Source organism: Antechinus flavipes, chromosome 3 (genome assembly GCF_016432865.1).
Source record: "Antechinus flavipes isolate AdamAnt ecotype Samford, QLD, Australia chromosome 3, AdamAnt_v2, whole genome shotgun sequence".
Lineage (NCBI taxonomy): Eukaryota > Metazoa > Chordata > Mammalia > Dasyuromorphia > Dasyuridae > Antechinus > Antechinus flavipes.
Genome location: NC_067400.1, coordinates 11,260,414 through 11,284,412, shown reverse-complemented (window position 1 = coordinate 11,284,412; position 23,999 = coordinate 11,260,414). Strand labels below are relative to the sequence as shown.

Below are 23,999 nucleotides of genomic sequence, written 5' to 3'. Positions count from 1 at the left end.
GAATGAAAGCAAAATAGTATAAAAAAATAATAAAACAAAACAAAATGAATGAAGCTAAAATAACATGAAACCAGGGAGAAACAGAAATGTGAATCCCCAATCTGTTTGAATGTAGGACCTTTTGCATCAACTCTAAACCTTAAATCCACTGCATATAGAAATAAAAATGGGGATCAGGATATGGGACGATGAATGATTAAAATGATTCTAAAAATGACCTTTTCCTATAGTTTTCAATGAATTAGAAATCTAGAAAACCACAAGAAGGAAGGAATAATGAAAAAAGAGCCATATTGGGGAGAGAAATATCCCAGGTAAACCTTCACGCTCTGAGACTGTGGAAAGAGGGCTAGCTTTGGGGTCACAGAACCAGAGTCAGAATTCTAGATCTGTCACAAGCCTATATGATTTTGGGCAAGCCCCACTTTGGGCTTCTTTAATTTGCTTCCCTATACAGGAAAGGAGTTAAGTGAAATTATATTTAAGGCCCCTTCAAACTTAAAATCTATGAGCCAATGATCTACCAAGGATTCTGATCAACAATTCAGGGACTTCCTCCTATAAACCGTAAATACCTAGGTGATGCAGTGTGAGGTAGATACAAGTTCAAATCCTATATCAGACACTTACAGTCATAGACTCTGGGCAAATAGTAATTTAACTTCTCTCTGCCTCAGTTTCCTCATGTGTAAAATATAGAGAATTATAGTAGCTGCCTATTTATGAGATCAAGCAACCTAACATGCATTATAAAACACATGTAAAGTGTTTTATAAACCTTAAGGTGATCTATAAATGCTATCTGCTCTTACTGTTGTTATCATATCATCATCAATCTTTGCCAGAAGGAATTGTGAAACACCAGCTACTCGATCCCCCTGTCTTGAAACAGGAAAGCATTATCTCCACTTGACAAATCGAGGTAATGGAACCCGAGAATGGTTAAATGAGGGCAGAGCCACTTGAGGACAGAGCAGGCTATGGAAGGGGATGCTGGATTGGCAATTGGCAAGCCTCCTTTTGATGACTGGCTCTGCTCCTTCCAGAATCTGGGTGATCTTGGGCATTCACCCCACTCGGGCTCTAAAATGGGAAGAGTGGACCAGGAGTGTCTCCACTTTCTTTCTCCTCAAAATCAGTGATTCCAGGATGGAATGAGAACCTAATTTTCCTTCCTTTGCATGTCTTTCCAATATAATATGCTACTACCTCTTCTATCCCCAATTAAGTTGTCGCAAGTAGATTTCTAATTGTGCTGCATTACATGTGAAAAGAAATTTGTATTTTCCTTTGGTTTTCTTAAGGAGGAATTATAAATGGCAAAAATAAGCAAAGAAATGAGAAACAGAACTCAAAGCTTAAAATATATACAATATCCATGAGAGACAACATGGCACCATGGGTAGAGGTTGCTCTTGAAAGCAACAGAAAGGCCTGGGTTCAGGTAACATATCTGATACCAAATAGCTTTGTGGCACTGGGCAAACCACTCAGATCCCTTGTATACCCAGAAAACTCTGAATAACAAGAGATGGCTGAGAAGAGCCAATATGCATTCAGGGAAGTTCATCAGATCAACAGAACCATAGCAAGCACCTTGGTCCATAGTGTGTGTGTGTGTGTGTGTGTGTGTGTGTGTGTGTGTGTGTGTAAGGGAGAGAGCAAAAGAGAAAATGTATATGTGCGAGTATGTATGCGTGTGTAAGAAAGAAAAAGAGAATGTGTAAGAGTATGAATGTGCATGTCTGTATGCAAAAAGAGGAAAGGGAGAGGACAAAAAGGGGAATGGGAGGGAGAGGAAAGAGAGGAAGGAAGGAGAAACCTGATTTTCTAGTGACATGGAACTTCAGACATATACTGCCATTAACTTTAATGTTACTGTTGATAAATGTATATAACTCACTTTCTCCTTTGTTAGAGTAGAATTTTACACTTTCTGTGGACAGTTTACTTTTTGTCTTTTAGCGTTGTACACGGCAACAACAACATTATATGATGTACAATTCTCATGGGTGGGGCTCTTGTTAACAATGAGACAATTCAGACCAGTTCCAATGGTCTTGTAAGGAAGAGAACCTTCTACACCCAGAGAGAGGGCTGTGGGAACTGAGTGTGGGTCACAACACAACATTTTCACTCCTTTTGTAGTTGTTTGCTTGCATTTTGTTTTCTTTCTCTTTTTTCCCCTTTTTGATCTGATTTTTCTTGTGCAGCACAATAAATGTGAAAATACGTAAAGAAGAATTGCACATGTTTACTTGCTTTCTGGGAGGGAAGGCAAGGAGAAAAATCAGGAATACAAGATTTTGCAAAGATGACTGTTGAAAATTATCTTTGCATATATTTTGAAAATAAAAAATATCATTTTAAAAACCCTTTTTGTCTCTTTATTCTCAACGCCAAATGTATGGTTGCTGATTTTGTTTAGGCGCTGCAGTCATATATGACTCTTCATGGTTCCTTTGGGGAGTTCCTGGCAAAGCTACTGGAATGGACTCCCATTTCCTTATCCAGCTCATATTACAAATGAGGAAATGGAGGCAAAGAGTGAAGTGAAGTACAAAAGGTCACACAGCTAGTAAGGATCTGAGGCCGAATTTGAATACAAGAAGAGGTCTTGCTGACTGCAGTCCTGATACTCAGTCTAAATAGATCATGGCGCTGCCCCCAAAATGTCGTTGCCATTCAGTCATGTCCAACTTTTTATACCCCACTTGGGGTTTTCTTGGCAAAGATAATGGAGTGATGTGCCATTTCCTTCTCCAACTCATTTTACAGATGAGAAAACTGAGGCAGAGAAGGTGAAGTGACTCATTCAGGTTCACACAGCTAGTGAATGGCTAAGGTTTCATTTGAACTCAACACACTGAGTCTTCCTAAGATCAGTGCTCTATCCACTGCTACCTATCTATACACAATATGCATTTAGTAAATATTTCTTGACTGGTTGAAAAGTCCTTCTACCAATGGAGATCAGCAACTCATCTGTCAGTCTAATCTTAGAAAAGTGCCTACACAGCTGCATTGGGGAGAAAAAATAAAAGCAAAACTATCCCTGCCCTCCCAAAACCCTAACAGGCATATGTGTGTGTACACAGGCATGTGTAAACATGCAGATACCATTGGGACCCTAGTCACTGGAAGGAGAGTTCACTATGAAAGGTATCCTGGGGGTCACCCCAGTACTTAAGGAAATCAGAGTTTCCAAGAGGCAAAGGCAAAGGGGAGGCTGAGGGATGTGCCCAAACTCATACAGGTGGTCGACCTCAGAGAGTATATCCTCCATGAGCACATATTCATTCATATTGCATAAACACATAGATATCTATGTGTCACATGACTAGATACAAACATGGCAGCCCATCCAACACCAGCTCTCAGGTGGAGTCCCAGGGTCGTGATTAATCCAAGTTCCCAATACATCCAAAAATACACATTCCATCTATATTTAGGGGCTTAGGTTAGGAAGATCCTAGAGCCAGATTTTCTTCCCTCACCCTCCTATGCTGTTCAACTATTTAGGCTCCTTCATTCAATTACTCTAAAGGTTGTGCTCCAAGCTCTCTTCCCTCATGTGGGTCACCATCATTAGTGAACTGGATGAGAAGAGACACCCCTGGACTACCCCATGGTCTTTTCCGGGTTCCTCATGTTTTCATATATAAATGAATACCACAAAAATCTTTAAAAATACAAAATAAGGGGGCAGCGAGGTGGCACAGTAGATAGAGCACCAGCCCTATAGTCAGGAAGACCCAAGTTCCAATCTGAACTCAGACACTTAATACTTCCTAGCTGTGTGACCCTGGGCAAATCACTTAATCCCAGTGGCCTCAGCAAATAAATAAATAAATAGATAAACAGATAAATAATTAAATAAATAGATGAATAGATAAACAAACAAATAAATAAATGGATAAATAAATGAAATAAAAATTTAAAAAATAAAAATACAAAGTAAGGCCCTCAGAATCTGAAGGGGGTGTTCTTTCCTATATATGTATGGAAATATCTATATGTTTATATTCACACACACACACACAGAGGAACAGAAATAGGGAGCAGGCTGGTGATTTTATTGCTGTTTACAATGAATTGTTCAATGAGGAAACTAGAGATGCTTAGACTTGCTCAGGATTACACAGCTGGTGGGAAGCAAGGGAAGGCTTTGAAGCCAGGTCTTCTTGACTTTGAACTGGCTTGCTCTTCACCATGCCAAACTGCCTCTCTAGGCACAAAGACACACATTCATATTTATGGTCAATCAGTCAGGCACTCTGCTAAATCCTGGGGATAACAAATGCAAAAAAGGGATAGAAAAAGGTAAAGGACAAGAGGAAAATGCCCAGAGGAGTGCAACCAGATGAGATATGAAGAGCCAATTGACATATTGGCCCTCCTCAAATGAAGGTTTAGCTTTGTGGGGCAAATCTGTGTTTGATCCTCCATTCAGAGAGGTCCCAGGGATAAAGATATCAGACTGTAAGCATCTTGAGAGCAGGGACTTTTACTACTTTGCCTCCCTAGGCTTAAAACAGTTCCTGGCACATAGTATACTTAATAAAAAGAATGAATGAGTGAAAATATGAGTCCAAGCTTAATTTAATCTTGCAGGATGATGAGGACCCAGTGGGCATGAGAGGAAAAGTCCAAATGGCTCTTTTCAACAGCAAAGTGGTTCAGGCCATTTCCAATGGTCTTGTGATGGAGAGAACCATTTGCACCCAGGGAGAGCACTATGCAGACTGAGTGTGGATCACAACATAGTATTTTCACTTTTTTGTTGTTGTTTGTTTGCTTTTTAATTTCTTTCCCATTTTTTCCCTTTTTGATCTGATGTTTCTTGTGCAGCATGATAAATGTGGAAATATGTGCAGAAGAATTACACATGTTTAATATATATTGGATTACTTGCTATCCAGGGAAAGTGGGAGGGAAAATGAGAGGGAAAACAATTTAGAACACAAGGTTTTACAAAGAGGAATATGTTGAAAATTATCTATGCATATGTTTCAAAAATAAAAAGCTTAAAAAAAGAAAAAAATTCAAAGTAATTTGGCCAGTTATCCATACACATGCATGCCTACACACACACACACACACACACACACACACACACACACACACACACAAATAATTTGGGTCCAGACTTTCCTCTATCAGAGATTCCTTGTCATGGTCAAGATACTAGGAATTAATCACAATTATTTAAACATTATCTAGTATCTCTCCTGTGGACCACCCAGCTTCAATTTCATTATTTCAACTTGGGAAGCTCCATGAGCCAAAAATATCAGTATGAACTGTATTCTAGGAATGGATTGAATTTCTAAGAAAAGTACTGGTAATATCCTGAAAACTAACTGAAAAATGTTAAAATCACTGAAACAAGTTTTCTAATTTCTGACATTTGAAGATAAGGTAAGATGTTATTTGTTATAGAATATTTTTTTAAATTTTTATGTAAGGCAACGTTTTCCAATAAAGTTCATATATATATATATATACACACACACATTTATGTGTGTATATATTATAAATATATGTATATAAATATGTGCAATGTCTCAAGTATATTATATATATATGTATTTTTATATTATGCATAATATATAGACACTGTATATAATACAAATATACAAACATATTATTTCCCACTGATAAAAATAAAGTTAGACAATGCTACTGAAACAGTTTTAAGGCAGAGATTGAGAGAGACCAAGAGAAAGAGAGAAAGAGAGAGAGAGAGAGAGACAGAGAGAGACACACACAGAGAGACAGAGGGAGAGGGAGACAGAGACAGAGAGACACAGAGACAGAGAGAGAGGCAGAGACCCCAAGAAAACAAGGGAGAGGGAGGAAAAAAACTAAGAGAAAGAGACAGACATGCCATTTCTTTTGAAAAACAATATTCATAATTAATTTTAGGAATATCTTTTGCAAGGGAATGTATCTAATTTGGTCAGTGCTAGTTTTTAATCTCCTGATTATTTCATTAAAATCACCTTATCCAAAGATCTTGATGACCTTCTGACCCTTACTCCAGCCATCACTTACTCAACCCTGCTAGAATTTGGGGCCTTGCTCCCCACTTCCTTCTCCCTGAAAACTTCAGCTTCTTAACTGTCATTTCTTTTCTTCATCTCCCCTCCAAGACTATGGTGATCCTTCTTCTGTTTAGATGGGACCTCATTTGGGATATTGCTCTTAGATCTGAAGGTCACATTTAGGAAAGACATTGATAAGTAAAGAGCATCCCAAAGACAACCACACTTATAGGAGATAAAATGGAGAGACTAGAAATACTCAGTTTTTGTGGACTGGCCTTAGACTGAGATGGCATTTCCAATAAAGTTTCCAGGAGTAAATGTTTTTAGTCACATGACTTATGTGGGGGCACAGTTGCTTAATAAGTCATAAATTATATGAACACAAAATCTGCTTTTTTAGATTGAAAGTATCTCTTTACTCCCTTTTCTTTGGATTTTCCAGAGAAGCTCAACATAAGGAGTGACCATAAGGAAGTTCTGATGAGCTCTGGAGAGACTTTCTCAAAGGGCCATCAGGCTGCTTGAAAATCTTGTAATCTTGCTTCCTAGGCACTTAAAGCACAATAGCTTTATCAGAGAGGGAGTTTGGCATAGTAGGTGGACAGTGAGATCAAGGAGATCTAGGGTGAAGTCTTCCTGTTGGTAATTACAAACTGCAGGACTGTTGGCAATCAATCAAGAAACAGAGGTGCTGGAATTTTAATTGATTACCCATAGTGTACAGCTTGTAATTCTCAGAAGGGGAACTTCAGACTAGACATCCCTGATCTCACCATCTACCCTCTATGGCAAGCTCCCTCTCTGATAAAGCTATTGTGCTTTAAGTTCCTAGGAAGCAAGATTGAAGGCCCCTTCAAGTAACTTGAATTCCTGAGCCATGGTTTCTTTATCTCTAAAATGGGATGATAATACTTATGGACCTGGTCACAGATGATTGCGAGGTTCCCCTGAGTTTATGTTTCTTGAAGGCTTTGGAAATGTTAAGGAGGATTTTAGTTTATGATGTAATCTCTCCTAGAAAGACCACCAGCTAAAACATTCACTATTTCAAACTCTGCTCCTTTGATCACCTGCCATATTTGAATCTCATTGGACACATTCACTGACTACTCTCTTCTACACATGTGATTGTTCCTTGATCACTAAATATCTCTGTGGATCAGCTCATAGAAAGACTGACCATGAAGCTGCCAGTGTGGTGCTAATGGAAGGATATTACCTTTTTTGTCTCCTAAATTCTAAATGGGGCTCAGATTTTAAGAACCATCGTCATGACGACAACAGTGAATTTATCACCACATTTTTATACTGTTGGAATTCTACAATATTGTTTAGTACAGAATTCCCACTTTCCATGAGCTATGATATATTTATTTCATTTATGGGGAGTGGAAGGGCTTTAATCAAAAAGTTCCTGAGGGCATGTCCAAAAGAAGATTATTTTCCAAGGCTTCAGTTTATGTTTTTCATTTATTTCCCAGGTTTAGTCAGAACTCCTGCTTCCAAACTTGGGGTAAATATTAGAAGATGGAAGTGAAAACTCCCTCACAATGACAGAAAAGGAAAACGTGAAATATCAGAAGGGTCCATGGGAAATTTGGGACGCCAATGGGCAGTTGGTGGAGTTGTAAACTGATCCAACCATTCTGGAGAGCAATTTGGAAATATGCCCAAAAGGGCTATAAAATTGTACATACCCTTTCATCCAGCAATACCAGTACAAAGTCTGTATCCTCAAAAGATCAAAGAAAAAGGCAACGGAAATATATCTATACAAGAGGATTTGTAACAGCAGATCTTTTTATGGTAGTGAAGAATTGTAAATTGAGGAGATGGCCATCGATTGGGAAATAACTGAACAAATCAGGATATATGATTGTGATAGAATGCTTCTGTGCTATAAGAAATGTCAAATAGGATTCTTTCAGAAAGAACTGGAAAGACATGTCTAAGCTGATATGAACTAAAGTGAACTAAAGGAGAACTTTGTACACAGTAATAGCAATATTGGAAAATTATCAACTGGGAATGACTGAGCTATTCTTAATACAATGATCCAAGATAATTTCAAATGACTCATGATGAAAAATGCTATCTACTTCCAGAGAAAGAACTGATGGATTCTGAACGCAGATCAAAGCATATTTTATTTTGCTTTCTTTATTTTTCTTGGAGGGAGGGGTTGTCTGTCTTTTCTTTTATAGCACAGCTAATATGGAAATATGCTTTACATGACTTCACATGATTAATCTATATCAAATTTCTTACCTTCTCAAGGGAAGGGAAAAGAGAGTAAGCAAATTTGGGATTCAAGAAATTTAAAAAGCCAAATGTAACAAAAAATTTACATGTAATTGAGAAAAATAAAAAATGAAAAGAAAATTACTCATCCTGTTTTTCCAATATGCCCATGCTGACATTATGGTAATAGCGGGACAGCAAATGTCAGTGGAAAGACTGTTGGAGTTGAAGAAATGAAGAACTATTTTATAACACCAAACTTGAAAATTAAAACCTGAATGTTTCTTTATTTGCTTTTCCTTGTTTCCTTTTCTCTCCAGAATAGTATCTTTGTAATCAGGAAATCTATAAGCATTTATTAATTACCTATTATGGATCAAGTACCGTACCAGCTTCTAGGGAAATCCCAAAACCTGCTAGGTCATGAAGCTGAATATCTACTGGTGAGTTCACCTTAAGATCCAACCACTACACTCCTGATGATGGAAACCCCTTCTATTCTTCTCATCTTTATCCATTTCCTGTTCCTATACACCTCCACCAACAATGGGGCAAAGAGGACAAAAACCTGAAGTTTTTGCATGCTTCAGCTCCTGCTAGGCAAACTGGCTTTGAAAATTGTCATCTCTTTAGCCCCACATTTTGGGTTACTTTTTAAGTATTTGAAATTGTCCAAATCCTTAATATTTAAGTGTCATGCAAAATCAAAATAATCCTGAGGTTATACCTTATGCCCAGAAAATTGGTTTTAAAAGTGATTAAAAAATCCAGAATAGTCAGTATTATAGAGGTCAGTGCTAGTTTTTATCTCCTGACTATTTCATTAAATATTAGAAGATAGAAGTGAAATTACTGATAGGGTTTTCTGATGTATTATTGATGGAGTTATAAATTGGTATAAATCTGGAAAGCAATCTCTAACTATGCAAATAAAGTTATGAAAATGCTCATGCTCTCTGAATCAGAGATTACCCTCCTGAGCATATATACCAAGGAAGTTAATGTTGGAAAGAAGGGTTTCATATACACCGAAATATTTATGGTAGTATTTTTCATGGCATCAAAGAACTGAAAGCAAATGAAGGAAAGAATGGTTCTCCATTGTAGAACGTGAATGTAAAGAACTCTTGCTGAATTATAAGAAACAATAAACATGAATAAGATAAAAAGAGTTGAAAGGATTTATATGAACTAATGTAGAGTGAAGTGAACAGAAACAAGAAAATGATATGTGCAATCAATTAATAACAACAATAATAGCAATTATACAGCACTTTAAATGTTATAAAGCACTTTTAAAAATATGGACTAATTTTATCCTCACAACAGCTTTGGAAGGAGGTGTTATTATCCCCATTTTACAAACACATAATATCATAATTAAAAACAGTATTAACTGTAGAACAACTGAATACTGTGAAATCATAGAGCACAAACTTGGCCCTATTGTTGGAAGTGACACATCCCTTCCCTCCATTACATTGCAAAACTCAGAGTCTAAGACTGGATAACATCACATATAACGTTAGCAGCTTTTCTATGTGTTAACTGGTTAATATATTTTTTTAATTTCCTGTTGTTGTTTTTTTAAATCCTCTCTTTTAAGATCAGTTCTCTGAAAAGACACGAGTAATTTATAAATGGGAATTTGAGTAATGAAAAATTAGATATTTTTCAATAAAGTTATTTTTTAAAAAAAAACCTAGTATTTTTAATCTTTGTGTTTCAAAACTATTTACCAGAAAACATTTGGGAAGATTGGGAAAAGATTTAGAACAACCATTTTGTCTATATAATGTGAGGATTAGGAATCACACATTAATTAAAAATAAGTTTACTGATTTTATTAATTGCTGAGAGAAAGTAAAAAGAAGAAACACACAGAGAGAAAATAACCACCTCAATGAAAATACATAAACTCAAACTAATTAGAAGTAGGAGGACACTGAAACTTTAGCTTATAATAACCTCAAATTACAAAGAAACAAAGACTCCATTTGTGTCCATACTATTTAATTACTACCTATCAAGTCCATTCCATATAATGCTGCTTAACTGCCCCCCATTTCCTGAACATAACTTTTTTCTCCTTTACTTTTTATTAACAACTACAAATTTCTTTAAAGATAAAGATAAAGAATATAGTCCATATTAGATTCTTTCTCCATAATATTCTGTCTTTAGAAAGAAAGCCAAACTTAAAGGCTTAACCAGGACAGATTAAGTTTTCATTATTGTTTTTTCTCAGAAAATGTGTTTATTCATACAAAATGCTTGCAAGTTTGACTGAGAGACTCCTTAAATAGGTCATTCTCTTCATTTATAATTCTCAATAATATCTGGGAGATGCTAGAATGTGTTGGATACCAAAGTCTAGTTTATATAATGGAGTTAAAAGGATCATTAGGGATAAGGAAGGCCTGGGTATTGCATGATGTCATAACTGGTTAACTTTCCTTCCTCACTGAGAAAAACTATTGTTTATTTTGTGTATCATGTGATTTAAAAAAAAAAAGAACATGGTAAAATTCTATCTCCACTAGCCAATGGCTACTTCAGACATCTAGGCCCCTTGACGGGTAGAGCAGCCGATGCCATCGGCCTGTGTTTCTCACTCTCCTGCTTCTTTTTCTCTACTTACCTTGGTGCTTGGCCCAATCTCAGCCATTCATCTTTATTCAAAGGAGTCCACTCAAAAGAAAAGGAGCCCAAACTGTGGCATACTATCTATTAGGATGTGGTCAGCCTCTGGCCCGTTTCCCATAGGCTTGTCTAGAGCACGAGTGGGCCTTGTCCAGATGAGCCAGCAACTCGACTTACTCTCCAGACACACCAAGGCCTACTTCTGGAAGTAATGGCCTATTTACAATGGTGGATTAAACGTCTATAAAGTACTGATCACCTTTGCAGCCCAAGACCTTTCTTGCACTTAGTAAATGCTAGGGGAAATAAGTCAAAGCAAAGTGGTGAGGGATTAGTGGGCAACTCAATAAGCATTTATTGGGCTGCATGCAGGGCACTATCCTGGAGGTTGTAGTCAAATAGTTTTTCCTCTCGAGGCCCTGTTGGGGGAATTGTAGTAAGTTCAAAAGAAAAAAAATTCTAGTATTTACTAAGTGGGTACAAGATGATTTGAGAAGGGAGAGAACATTAATACTCAGAGAATTGAGAAAGGTTGATGTACAAAGCACAGAAATCTGATGGAAGAGACAGATTCTCAGAGGCAGAGCTGAGAATGAAGAGAGCATTCTGGGTCCCCGGAAAGAGTGAATATAAAGAACAAGGTGGATATCATAAAATAGCAAGAGAGCCACTTAGAGAAGTGATATCACTCCTTGATACTTTTCACATTTCTCAATGATACTCCATGAGTCAAAAGACCTATCTTCAATCCTGACTTTTTCCCCTAATCAACTTATTATCTTCTTAACATTAGCTTTTCATCTATAAAAATGAGTGTATTCAGACTAGATGACCTTTAAGGTCTCTTTTAGCTTAAAAGCTAAGATCCCATGATCCCTCATTGCTGAAAGTAGCAATACAGCTGTGGAAAAATCCATTATGGCATTCCTTTGAGTTTGCCATCACGATACAAAGACAGAACAAAAGGAATGTCATGAACTAATCCAGGGCCCAATTGCCTCTGAAGCTGATTTTAAAGTGCCAGTATAACTGTCTGGGTCAAGGGGAGGTTCAGTGAAGAGTAAACAGACCCTTTAAAAACAAGACACACACAAGTGCGCGCACACACATGCACAGGTGGCCAAAAAACAATTCTTCTTTGACCATCTTTCCCAAATACTTTATTCATGGGAGAAAAAACAGAGAACGTAAGAAAAAAAAATTCATGCTAAACAAAATCCCACTATTGGCCTTTTTAAAACACCAGTAGGAGACGTCAGTTTCCTCATGAGAGTCACAGCTAAAATTTCATTCAAATCCAGTGAGACATTATATCAAGAATGGAAATGGGGGTAGAATGAGATGGAGAATCTTTGTTATAACCAAAGATCCCTCACAGATGTAGTTTCATTGGCTTTTTCTCTTATTTATTTGCCTGATTCTCACAAAATGATTCCCAAACATCGAAACTGAGTAAATAATAGTGATTATAAGTGGCTAAGAGTTTTTTAGTCAGTAACAAATACTTGGGATTCAGGAAGGTGACAATCATCTTTAAAAAGACACACATTTTACACTTGGGGAAAAAAGAATCTTTTCAAACAAAGTTAACTCACAAGAGGCAGAAAAGTGAAATGGGTTAGACAGAGAAACTCCTTGGCTCCCAATAAGGCATTCTGGAAGTATTATGAAGAAGACCTCATTATCCCCATGATAACCCAACATGAATTTAATCATGCTATGATTAATCCTCCCAATTAGCCTTCCCTAACCAACCATGGTAAGTCATTCAGATCCTGGTTTTTGTCCATGACCCTCAACCAAAAACACTTTGGTAGCCAACAAGAATATTTTTGCAAGGTGAGAATCAGATCAGAGATCAGTTGTAGGTGAATAAAATGCAGGTGTTTCATATATATCTATATCTATCTATCTATCTATCTACCTATCTATCTATCTAGATATATATCTATATATCTATATCTAGATATAGATATATAGATGTAGATAGATATATGTAGAGAGAGAGAGAGAGAGAATTGAGAAAGTTTGATGATGAGATATAAAGATATAGACATAGATACATATAAGTTATGGTCAGTCCTTGAAAGTTGTCTCTGCTCTCTAACTACACACAAAATCATCCCCTTTCTCCTTTCCTTTGCCCAAATCTTAGAGATAGTGTATAAGGTGACCCTTCTCCTCTCAGAGGAGCCCTTCAAATTTGCCCATTGATGCCATCTTCTATTTTCTAGGAGCAACTCCCATTGATCATGAACTCTCCCTCTCTCTCTCATTAATATGTAATTGTTCTTGATCTCCTAGCTCTTTCCAAAAATATATAACTATGCCAATAATTTCCTTTTAGACCAAAGGTATCAAACAGACATCAACCTACAATACCGGAATGAGGCTCAAAGCAGATTAAAACATAATTGGAAAACATTTAACAAAGCAAGCAAAATTAATTCTTCCTCCTAATTCCAAACCCAACTCTATCCAATACACTATCTAGTTGTCTTAGATAGCTATGTTAAGATAAATTATTTAATATTATTTTTCTATGCTTCCATATAGACATACAACAATATGTACAGAAAGATACTGTATATCATAAGATATTTGCTCTCACTATGTGTATGTGTCCATATAAACACATGTTTACATAGAAAGATCCTATCATATATTGTATCATATTCCTATGGATACAGTAATTCTTTCCATCAAACTGTTTCCATTCATATGTTGTAGCAAATGGAGTATCATTTTAACATTAACATCTTCAGGCATCCAGACTCACATCCTCACAGAATTCTGCTCTTTTTAATAGATAATTTCACCTTTGGTACTAGTAGAACAACCTCACTAGCAAGGGAATCCTAAATGGATTCTCAGCCTGGCAAAGTATGGCGCAAGTGGGCTTTTTGCTCTGAAACTGCAAAAGTAGAGTAGAAATGGTAATGGTGCCTTCCAAGTACTCCCCTCTCCACATACGTCCAACACCCTCTTTTTTCCAAAGAGGTAAAGTCTTAAGGGAAGTAGCAAAACCAAGCTCCTCTGACTTCACTTTCTATTACACTATACTCAGACAAGTTGCTTTCCATTTTCTCTGCCTATAGTTTGCACAAAAGGATCTTCCCCAAACCCAGAAAATCTCATATGTTAGCAAATCATGGAAGATCTGGGTTTAATTTCTGAAACTAAAAATGTGATTATTTGAGGGCATTTGGATTTTTAAAGAGAAAAGATATTGTTTATAATTAATTCTTGGGAAGGCCCTAACTTAGAATAAATTTATAGGCAGTGTCACATAGTAAATAACCAGCACCAAGGGACAAGGCAGGAGAAACTCAGAAATGCAGGCAGAGCAGTTTGAATGGGATCAGCAGCAGTTAGTTCTTATTCCTCTCTAGCCAGAAACCCAAGAGGGAAAACCCAGCTTTTCCTGGGATCCGCTAATAAGTACCCTCAGGCCTTTTCTGTTTCTTATTACTAAAACCAGGGAGCAGTTCTCCAGTTCAATTTAAACCAAGCAGAGTTCCGGTGCTGACTCTGGATCAGGCACAAGATTAGACTGGGAATGCTGAGTGCCGAGACAAGAAGGGAACTCCAGGAGTAAATGTTCTACTTTGGGACGAGCACAGACTCAAGTTCTCGGTAAATATAAGCTATATATAAAGGACACTGAAAGATTGTAGACAGAGCAAGCATGAGCCTTCAGGGTCAAATTGTCCAATCCCTCATAGATTGACAGATGGGGAAACTGAGATCTAAAGAGATTAGTCCAGCGCAGAATCATATGGGAAATTGAAGACTAAACAGGTTAAATTCTGACATTGCAGATACAGGTTTTAAAAAAAAAAGAATCTTTACCCTCAGAGAACTTTCTACTAGAGGAAAACAATTCACAAAATTAAAGGGAATGTGAAAAAGGTGGGGATGGGGAGAGGAGAACTACAGGGAAGGCAAAGCTGGTCCAGACCTTTTCTCAAAGTGAAGGTTCAGGTAGTAACTTGCCAATGGGAGAAAAAGGTCCCAGTGGAAAGAGGGAAGAGGCACATGAAGCAGTGGTAGAGTCCAGAGGAACTCAGAAGGTCCCATGTCCAATACTATGCTTTTAACAAATGAGTAAACTGAAGACCAGGGAGAATCAGCTAGATCACACATATACAAACTCCAAAAGTGGAATTGAAGCGCTATTCTGAGGTTCTGAAAATAATGCTTTCCCACTGAAGTGATAAGTGTTCCCCCATTCTGTTTTTCTTGGATACACAGAATACCTGGATGTCAAAGAAGCCTTTCCCATCATGCCAGTCTAACTCTTGGAAATACAGAGAATATTGTATATGGTGTTTGGGATTTGGTTAAGGGCCTTAGGTGAAGAAACACTTTCTGCTGCTGCAGGTGAGGGCCCACTCAACTACTAAGAGAAAGATCCTGAAGACCCAGGAGATTCCTAAGATCTCTCAAGCAGGATGTACCCCTGGGCAGGCTGAAATTTCCTACTCCCAGCTCAACTGCCTATCCACCAGAGCATGCCGGCCAAGGGGTTTTATGTTGAACCTTTAAAAAAAAAAAAGGAACCAAAAAATATATTGCCATGCTATGGTTAACATCACCAGCAATCTCTCGGCATGTGTGCAACTTCCTGCTTCTTGTGAAAGAAAAGGGCTTCCGGATGGTGTCTTAAGTGCAGGCCATCAGTCTCACACGCAATGTGTGTGCTTTCAGTATCTTAAAGTGAGAATAGAAACTTTGGGTAAGGGTTAAAATCCCAACCTTGAATGGCTCTTTCACTTAGGGAATTTACAAACCCAGAACACATGAATATCACCTTCTTACATCAGAAGGCTAACAGTGGAGGAAGGGCAAGTATCAAAGGGAGGGCCTGGCGCCATTATTGTGCAAACTAAGATTAAAGCAAACACTCCAGTCCATTCTCTGGCTCCTTCTTCTCATCTCAGCCTTCTCCCAGTAAGCTCCAGTATTCAGGGCACCGTACTCTCTGGGATCACAGCATCTCACCTTCACACAGTCTTTAGCACATGGTAAATGCTTAATAAATACTACTTGATTAATGGGGTGATACTTCAAGGTCTAGATCAAATACCACCTTCAATCAATCAATCACTATTAGATTTATCAAGTACCTACAAGATGGCAGAAACCCTACTAGGCATTGAATAGAGTAACACACATGTTGAAGGGCCTCCAGGGAGGAGGCACAGTGGGCAATTAGGTGATGCAGTAGAGTAAGGGCTGGGCTTGGACTTAACTTTCTGAGTTCAAATCTGGCCTTGGATACTTCCTAGCTATGTGATCATGGGCAGATCTGTTTGCCTCAGTTTCCTCATCTGTCAAAGGAGAAGGACATGGTCAATATCTTGCTATGAGAACCCCACAGAAGATCACAAAGAGTAAGACGTGACTGAGATGAATGAATAGCAACAAACTGACCTTATCACCTTTTCAGCTATTTTTGGTATATTATCTTCCCTCAATTCACTTATGTGTCGCAGCTTCACCTTCCTGATATCATGGTCCTCTCCGAGAATGAAGAACAAACGACAAAAACAATATAAGCTACTTGAGGAAAGGAACTGAGAAGATTGCTTTGTACTTGACCATATGCCTCCGCACTGGAGAGCACCCCACACATAATAAACACTCTCAAAAATGTGATTTCCTTCTATTCATACTTAGTGGTACACACTTCTTATCTTTCCTACTATTTTAAGATCTTTGAAGAGATTCTATCCCTCTGCAACTGTCAAAAATATTCATTAAACCTCTGTTAATTAATCTAAACATCATTAAACAGGATACACCGAAAGGTAAAAACAGACCTTGTCCTCAAGTAGGTAATATTCTAATAGGGGAGACATTATGCAAACTATGTACAAATGAACTACCAATAGGGTTACCTGGTGGTGGTGGCAATTGAGGGCTATAATTTTGAAGGTAGAAGTCGTGCTTCATGCTCAAAAAAGATCAAAATGAGATCCTTGGCTTGGAGTCCAGTGTGTCTGACTGTGACTTGGTCAGACCAATCTGAGCTCAGAAGGCTCTACCACAGATCGGGCACAAATAACCCATATTAGGAGATGATCTCAGAAGTAAAACACCAGCATCGGGGGGAGGGGGTTGAAAAAGGCTTCTGCACAAGAAGGAATTTTAGCTGCGACTTGATAGAAGCCAGAGAAGACAGTGGGCAGAAATGAGCAGGGAAAGGATGACAGGTACTGAATTCTCTAAGAACATAGGATGTCACTGAGGTTTTCCTGCAGCTGCAATATGGAATACTTGGGATCTGAGCAGCTCCCTTCCAATTCTGAGATCCTGTGAGTGGGGTCTTTTTCATCTTGATGCCACCCAACCTGCTCCCCAAGTTTGGATTATCACTGAGGGAACATGTAGTGCACACTCACTAAATATTTGTTGAATGAATCATTCCTGGCCGAGAGAAATCTGTACTTAAGTGAGCCATTTTGAAAAAGACCTAAAAATGAATCAACTTCTCACATCCAATTCAATCCAGTCAGACAGGAATTGGGGAGGGGGAGTGAGGAGAGAAACACATTTATACCACCCTCAACTATTTAGAGAAAAATCACAAAGTGACATGTAGATGACAAGTAAAAGACAATACGGAATTAATGACAGAATAAAAGTAAAAGAAGCAGCCGATGACTCAGTGGAAACAAAGCATGCTGGACCTGGAATCAGGAAGAGCCAAATTCAAATGCGATGTCAGATATATACTAGCTGAGTAACCATAAACAGGTCACTTAGACTCTTAATGGTCTCAGCTTTTTCATCTGCCAGATGGGGATATAACAGGACCTATCTTACATAGCTGTGGTGAGAATTAAATGAGACAATATTTGAAAAGCATTTTGTAAAATGCTTAAAATTTGATATCAATATTAGTCATTATTATTAGGCCCAATTAGGAAAAGCTTCTTGGTGGTGGTAAAATTTGAGTCACATCTTGAAGATAATCATAACTATGGGTTCATGGAGATTATCGGGGGAAGCCATCAATGCTGGTTCAAGAGAGTGAATGGGAGAGTAGATGTGGGAGCAAAAAAAGATCTGTGTTCAGGTTCTGCCTCAAAAGTGTACACCTGAACGAATCACTTGGCACAGAACTGGTAGCAGTGTTCATGGTTGGGACTTTTCTGGCACCTGAAGATCAGGGATACATTGGTAATTAAGTATGACTTAAACAGCTAGAACTTCTGCCTTGTTCCTTCCTTAATTTGTTTACTTCAGATCACTAAGAATGAAACTTATGTGTGAAAAAATAACCATGCTGGTTTGTCCAGAGAGAAAAAGAACGACCGGTAATAAAATCCTTGAGACGTTAATGTTTTTACAGACCCAGGGCAACTTGACGGCTTGTGCTTTTTCCAGAAGGAAATGAACTTTGTTTCTAAGTTTAGAAGGATTTGGCAAAGCATGAAATCTCACCTATACAGCCAAAGTTACAAACCATGGGACTCGAATGAAATTTCCATAAGGCAGAATCAACATAAGGAGTATGGGGGAAAAGAGGAATAACTCTAGTTTAGACCAAAAAGGATTTGGGTTCGAATCTAGTTTCTTGGACTGTTTACCAGTGGATCTAATTATCACTGATTATCTCTAGGACTCCTTATCTGAAAATGAAGGCTTGCACTCTATGATCTCTAAAGTTCCTTCCCTATCTTCTCCTATTAGGAATCTAAGGAATCCATGAAGTTTCCTAATGAATTTTTGAAATTTAAATATAGAAACTGATGAAAACTTTTCCCTCTATGCATTTTTAACTTTTTTTCAATCACCTTCTCCACCGAAGTTTAGTATCTGGGATTGATCAGATGACTTATGTATTTTCCTGTATCATGGCTTGTCCTCCAACTGAATTTCATCATCTTTGCCAAAGTCCCCTATTTGCATTCAACGTACTTTCAGATTAAAGGGAGATTGGGCAAGACAGGATCTAGGACTGATCCTTAAGATAAAACAAAAAAAATGATGTTCCCTTCTCAATCCATAGCTTTAGGGTGAACCCAGACAATTCCACTGTCTGCAGGGAGCTCTTTCCAGGCCTCCTTAACCAATCATATTGCTTCTGTTGATTGTTTCCAGTTAATCCTGTATAGAGCTTCTTGATCCATACCTGCTTCCATCCTGAATCTACCATTATATTGGGAGCTCCTCGACAACAGAGCCTGACTTTTGCCTTTCTTTGTTTCTCCGCCACTTAGCAAAATGCCTGTCAAACAGCAGATAATTCATGAGTGCTTATCGACTGACTGAAGGATTTTGTATAGTTTACATTTCTGACTCAAATGCCTTCTTTTTTTGTCATGTTGAAATTACCCAACTGGCATGTGAAGCATTTACATTCGCTTTCCAATACACTTGGTGGTTTTTTGTTTTTTTTTTGGCTTGTTTTTTTAGGGAAATATTGGAAACAAAAATATTCATCTTGAAACTTAGTGAATATATATAATCAGCACACCTCAGGACATTGCAGACTCAACCCAAATTACCATTTCATGCTGTTGTTTAGTCATTTTCAATTGTGTCTGACTCTTTGTGACCACATTTCGGGTTTTCTTGGTAAAGATATTGGAGTGGTCTGCCATTCCCTTCTCCAGCTCACTTGACAGGTGAGGAAACTGAGATAAACAAGTTAAAGTATCCTGACTCCAGACCAACACTATATTGATTATATCACCTAACTGCCCCTAAAAACAGTAAAAAGTTGTGTTGCTTTTTTATTTTTAAAAAGCTATCCACAATTTCTCCCTTGTTATTGAAGAAGAAAATGATTAGGAATTTAGAATATTATAAATATGTGTACATACATATTTGTAAATATAAATGTGTTTACAGCTATACATGCATATGTAGGCACAGGTACACATATGTATATGTTCACATTTAGGGTTAAATTGTACACAGATATATATATATATGTGTATGTGTGTGTGTATATATATATACACACACACATATGTGTGCATATACATAGGGATATAAATATTCTCTATATAGTATATTTTTCTACATGGCTTTTCCCCTTTAAAAAAAAGAAAAAACTTTGTGAAGAAGGAAGGTTCACTGAATATGATGGGTTAGAGATTTATTCAGAAATGAATAAACATCTATTTTTAAAAAAACAAAGCAAAATATAGAAAATATATATGTCCAATGCCTTTATTCTTTCCAGTAGAATGGCTGTGTGAATTATCACCAGTCCAAATTCAGATTACATTTAGTATTTAAAGCTTAAGTTCTCAAATCTAATAAAAACAACAATCCCTTTTCTGGTCTTGTTAGACTGCTTCTTCAAACCAAATTAATCGGGATATTCTATTTTCTTGCAAATATATGTTTCTAAAGCCAGATAGAAGATATGTTGTTTAGATATGTATTTTACCTTTTGAATAAAAAGCATTAACATGATATTGACACAATATCAATATATTAAAGAATAAACATGAAAGCTTTTCTGCCACTTGCTCTGCTGTTCAACATAATTTTTACTAAAAGCATTTTTCAATCCAGAGTCTGCTCCTTTACTTCCTTTGTACAGACTTTAAGTTTTCTTTTCTAGGTACAATGATGCCTTAAGTGTATATTTCTACATAACATATGTGTATGTGTGTATAACATGTAATGTGATATATATATGTGTGTGTGTGTATGAGACAGTGATAGAAACTATATAAATATAAATATATATCAATATATGCATAGGGCTATATATATGTGTGCATTCATGTGTATATGTATATACATTAGTCATAAGAAAAATGTAAACTGTGTCTTCACACAATCATTCCTCTAAGTAGGGGAAGGGTTAAAATATGATCAAATAAATTTGCATTGATAATGAGGTTAACCATATCTTCTAAGACAGTGATAAATCATCCCAATACAGGGCTTAACAATCTCTCTATTACAACTTTGGCGGGAAATACTCAATTATCTGTTTCACTTTGGATATTAATGGCAAATAAGCATGCTTGAATTAAACCTTGCATCTCTAAATTCTTACTATATTCTCAAACTTTACACTGCCTGAGGTTTAAAATGAACTAGAGACTAGTTTTTAAATGCTAATGTCTCCAAGTGCAGAACTGTCTAAAGTCTAACTTAATCATGGATATTTGTTTCTGTGGGAAGATCCGCCATATTGTCCCTTTGTGAAGTATGCCAAAGAACGAATCGATATTACAGTTTTTCCTGCCCTTCGCCTCATAATGGTTAAAATGGCCTTTTCAGTCATCCTTGTCTCATGGAACACTCAACCTCATGGAAAACCTAAGTTTTCCCAAATACTTTTTTTTCCAAAATAAAAAGAAACAATCTATTGGCCAAAAGCTGGAAGATATAGAAGTTTCACAACTAAGAAATCATTATTCAAAATTGACCTTGGAAGTAAATAACATTCTAAATTGTGGGTGGCAGTTTTTACCTTTCTGTATAATACAGTTGCTGATTTGGAGTTGCACTCACTTTGGGCCACAGCTTACTTTCTTTTGTGGCAGATTTTCTCTGCGGCACATATTGTAATGCTGTGTATAGAACACCATTAACGTGCACAGCTACTTAAATATTTATTAGAATTAAAAACCTGATAATTTTTTTTTAAAATGCCTCAATTTTTAATAGAAATCAAAAGAAATATAATTAGGTAATATACACAAATTTTGTTCAATGTAATTAACAAATGGTGTAAAATTATAGATATAAAAATCGAGATTTTCACATCACCATCTGAAATTTTGACAGCTCAATCTGTGAAATTTTTTTCTAGAATTTCCATCTCCATACTTAAAGCAACAACTACAAAACAACTGAATAATTGACTTTCTCCTACCTAAAGCCAAACAGTAGCCATTTATGTGAACATACACTGTAATCATAATTACATTAAAATACTGGTAGACTATTTGATTCTCCATTCTATGTTCTATAGTTAAGACAGCATCAGTTACCATTTGTAAAATTAACTTTAAAAAAAAAGGGATGTATGTCTAACTAAAACCACTTATTGATGGCAGAAGGCACACTTTTATCTTTTTTTGCAAAAACCCCAGATTTAATCTCAACAAAATCTTGATATTAAGTATTCATCTTTAGCATACTCTTCATCTGGTCCTGAAATTTTAAAGGTTTATACCTGTCATCTTTTACTATTGATGAATTTACAACGTGTGGTTGAAACTTAACTAGTCAAACTTGTAGGTGAATAGCCAGGAATTACCCTTCCTTGCCATTTCTCTACTGTTACATGCACTAATAAACTTATTTTTATTAAAGTAGAGAAAAATTAGAAATATTATTGGTTCTTATTTTTAAAAAACACAAAATACAAATGTCTATCTTTTAAAAAACAAATACTGTGTTACATTTAATCTATAAGGAAAGCAAACTATATAAACAGAAATTTGAGGTTTCATATACAACCAACTTTTAAATATATATATATATATATATATATATATATATATATATATATATAGAAGTGTTTACATTTGCTAGACTGAATTCACAATAAAAAAGAAAACTGTAAAATGAAACTGGCTTTTTACTTCAGTTTCCCTCTAATGTTCAATGATTATAAGAAAATAAAACATTAATGATAGCAATTCCATGGCATTTCTCAAAGAAACACCTTTTTAAAGAAACAATTTCAGAAAACTGCATCAACAAAAAAATATGAAGGTCCATTGGCATGTCACTGAAAACCAAACACTTATTTTTTTCTTGCCAAATTTATTGAAGAGCTCTTTCCTACTGACAGATAACAATCAAGTTTATTTGAGCTTATAAGTGAATTAGGAGTCCAGAGGCAGAATCCCAGAGAATTTTGTTGTAATTTTGGCATGATCTTTAAATCTTAAATATCTGTGGCTATTGGAAGCATATTCACTTAAGAACAGAAAATAAGGGAATGTTAAAAGATAAGGATTTCACTTGTAATATCACTTCTCTATCCTAAGAAATATTTTCTATAAAGTCTCAATAAAAAGAAAACAGAAAAAGCAGAAACTGAATTTGCTTCATTATTTGTATTTTTTCTTTATAAAAATAAAGTCAATAATAGATTAGCAGAAAAACAACAAATACCCAAAGACTTGCTGAAAGAGGACATCTGTCTGGCCGAGAGCATACAAATGAGAAAACCAAAGTACTATCTGATAGTAATGAGGAGACTAGAAGATTTTCAAAAAGTCCTTTCAGAATTAAAAATAAAATAAAATAATCAGAAAAGGTTAGAATTTGGAATTTTCTAATCTTTACAAATTTGTTTTTCATAGCTCAAAATGAGATCTATGGGCATTCAACATATTTCCATGAAAAACATTGACAGCCCCCTCCCCAAGCAGTACCACCTCCGCCCCATAAATTGGCCAATAATGGAACCGTTGGGACACATATACCAATTTGTTAGATTTTTTTAATTGTCTTCTTACCTGTTTGCCTTTGTTGCACTTTAAGATGCAAAGCTGCCTAGTTTGTTAATGTTACCAGCTCTCAAAGAGATGTGTTCAGTGCAGTATAGTCTCAACTAATTACCACATTCTCTTCCTCTCCCCTCCCCCCTCCCAGTAAATGATGATGGGCTTACGAAAGAGGAAGTAGTGAAAGACCAGAATAATTATGCTTTTCAAATCCTATAGAGAACATGAAATTAACTACTCACAGTTTAAAATAGTAACCACGGCAACAGGCTGTGGTTTGCATGTATATATGATTTTTTTTAAGTCAGTGATTAAATTGTGATATTTGGTAAAGAAATAGTATTTCCCTTAAAGATATATCTCCCCCATGATAATCACCGAGAAATAGATTTTGTCTCCGATCGAAAGGTGATGAGCTCATGGAGAGTGGAATTGACACACTTTAAAATCAACTATTGTTAAGTATTCATGGTGCGATCCAAATATTAATCTGAAAGAGAACATCTGCTTTGAGAGTGGATATAGAAGGAGAGATGGGCGAGGAATGGGAGGTGAGAAAGGCTTTGCTAAACTCTTTTTTTCTTGGAATCTGGGTAGAAGTTTCTTGTCCCCAGGTCTT

The 23,999-nt window shown here is 36.6% G+C and overlaps 1 protein-coding gene across 3 annotated transcripts in view; it reads right to left on the bottom strand.

Moving 5' to 3' along the window:
* MBNL1 (muscleblind like splicing regulator 1) overlaps positions 1 to 23,488 on the bottom strand; it is a 245,081-nt gene extending 221,593 nt beyond the window's left edge. The window contains exon 1 of one of the 3 annotated variants that reach the window (XM_051991794.1): positions 23,393 to 23,488. The gene's annotated coding sequence lies outside the window, so the exon portion shown is untranslated. The remainder of the gene's footprint in view (positions 1 to 23,392) is intronic. The other 2 variants (XM_051991775.1, XM_051991795.1) reach the window with 2 other exon arrangements.
* Positions 23,489 to 23,999: the final 511 nt, after the last annotated feature.